This window comes from Hydra vulgaris, chromosome 09, assembly GCF_038396675.1.
Source record: "Hydra vulgaris chromosome 09, alternate assembly HydraT2T_AEP".
In the NCBI taxonomy this organism is placed as follows: domain Eukaryota; kingdom Metazoa; phylum Cnidaria; class Hydrozoa; order Anthoathecata; family Hydridae; genus Hydra; species Hydra vulgaris.
Window position 1 is genome coordinate 22,342,501 of NC_088928.1, and position 2,512 is coordinate 22,345,012.

The 2,512-nt window shown below is 26.3% G+C and overlaps 1 non-coding gene across 4 annotated transcripts in view; it reads left to right on the forward strand.

Annotated features, from left to right (window-relative positions):
* The window catches only part of LOC101241768 (uncharacterized), a 38,254-nt gene extending 36,285 nt beyond the window's left edge, over positions 1 to 1,969 (forward strand). For 2 of the 4 annotated variants that reach the window (XR_010640717.1, XR_010640715.1), the window contains exons 3-5: positions 664 to 845; positions 1,273 to 1,344; positions 1,483 to 1,935. This is a non-coding gene — a transcript (uncharacterized LOC101241768). Of the gene's footprint in view, positions 1 to 2; positions 558 to 663; positions 846 to 1,272; positions 1,345 to 1,482 lie in introns of those variants that run through there. The other 2 variants (XR_010640714.1, XR_010640716.1) reach the window with 2 other exon arrangements.
* The last annotated feature ends 543 nt before the right edge of the window (positions 1,970 to 2,512 follow it).

Consider the following 2,512-nt stretch of genomic DNA (forward strand, 5'->3'; position numbering starts at 1 on the left):
AATTACATACAGTTTTTATTTTATAACGTTTTGCCTGAAAAAAAAAAGGATTAACTGTTTCATATACAATCAAACAACAAAATATACGTGCGAAATATTGGATTTGCTTCAAAAATATTGTTTATATATTGAGCAATACAGTTACAGTTTTATCTTTACGCTTAAGTTTACTTTTTTATAACTCTTCTTTGATTGGATATCAAACAAATCTTTTGATTGGACAGCAAACCTTAAGGAAAATGTTATTTTTCAATCCGATGACTCTCAAAACTCCGTTTACAGGATCATAACAAACATATTTGCTCTAAGGTGTGTTAAAAGCCTATATATCCGATTATATAATAACTTTGTTGAATAGGTTTAGTGACTTATTTGTCAATATGGTTTGCGTAAATGTTTGTTTATAATTTCCTATAAATACATTGCCGAATACTACATCACACAAAAAAGATCTACTCTGCTTAAATATTACGGACAACTCCCTAAAGTTCATTTAAAGATGAATTTTTTTGCAATTTTGATTTTGCTGGTTTCAATTGAGCTATTCAAAACTCAAGGTCGGACTTTTTAATTTAACTTTTTAATATACAAGGTTACAACATGAATTTTAAGTTTTATTGTTTATTAAACAACATACTTATACATTGAAATATAAATCTGTAGGACCGCGCTCCGGTGTAATAGAAGACAACGTTAAAGATTTAAAAACAAACGCAAATCACTTCAATGAATGTAGCAATTGTACTGATAATAAATCAATGCTTTTCATAAACACTGGACTCAAAGAATACCATAATTCAAATTTAAAAAACTGCGACTTTTCCAATAGTAAATTAAGTGAATGGGTAGGACTATTTTTGTATTATAATCAAAATTTTTGAATAAGTTTTCTGTTTGTTTATAGTATACGGAAACAAATACATACATACATACATACATACATACATACATACATACATACATACATACATACATACATACATACATACATACATACATACATACATACATACATACATACATACATACATACATACATACATATACATTCATACATACACACATACATACGTACAAACATACATACATACATACATACATACATACATACATACATACATACATACATACATACATACATACATACATACATACATACATACATTCATACATACATTCATATATACATACATACATACATACATACGTACAAACATACATACATACATACATAAATTCAGCCATGCATGTGATCTTATACTTTAAATTTAGTGTATTCAAAGATTAAAGGTTATGTTAAACAAAGCAGATACCGTTTGTAAGATTTATCCCGAGGAGTGTGAGGTACCAATTATTTATTGGCATAAAACTCATTAATTCTAGTTGCTTACTTTCAAATTTACAGGTTTTATGCACGTTATTTTTGTTGTTTAATTATAACCTTTAAATGTTTAAATTACATTTTTTTAAATTTCTCAATAGTGCTTCAAATCGTGTTACCAAATGAAATGAATACTAGCGCCATATTCAAGTAATTTGAATCGCAAAACTTTATATCAAACCTCTGATTTTTTTTACATAGAACAATGGCAATCTTAATTACATCTATGATTATTATTATTTGATTAGTATGTTTTAGAAGTACGGTTTTGTGATTAAACAATAATATTTTTATAGAGTAGCCAACATGTAAAACTATTTTTATAAAGTTTTTTTTTATATTAATTTTATTTTATAAATTATTTTTCTATTTTTAAAAAACTAATTTTATTTATGTAATACAAAACCAACCTTATTAAATTTCGCGAGGCCAACACTCAACTCTGTTCTTGCCATTTTGAATTTAACACAGCAATATGAACATTAAAAATCTTGATAACTGCGACACCACTTGCAAACATTCATTTTTCAGACGCTTTTTTTATTTTTGAAACAAGAGAAATTTATGTGTGCTTGTAACAGTTTTATTGATGTTGAGTTATTCGAAAAGTGTTCCTTTTTTGTTCACAGAGCGTATCTTTATCCGTTCGTCGCTCAATTCGATTGGATATTATTAATATGCAAATTTAATGTTAGTTATTATTATGATAAATTATAAACATATAAAGAGTACAGTTGTGCTGTAACACAACCGTACTCTTTTATATAATTATAAATTATCAAAGTTGTATTCTTTTTCACAGACTAATTCAACATAGGGTCTTTTGGGCAAATCTCTTGTATAAACATCAACTAAGGCGTAACATCGTATTAAAAAACTCTTTTTTCCACATCAAGTAAAGGGACCTCAGATGCAGCAGAACCTTAATTTTAAATTAAACAACATAAAACTCAATTTTTTCAATTAAATACTGAAAGAGCCAAATAATCTGTATCTGAAAATGCAATGTTAAGTCTTTCTTAAAAATACTACAAGTTTTAAAGAATATAAAAATACTACAAGTTTTAAAGAATATAAAAATACTACAAGTTTTAAAGAACATAAAAATACTACAAGTTTTAAAGAATATAA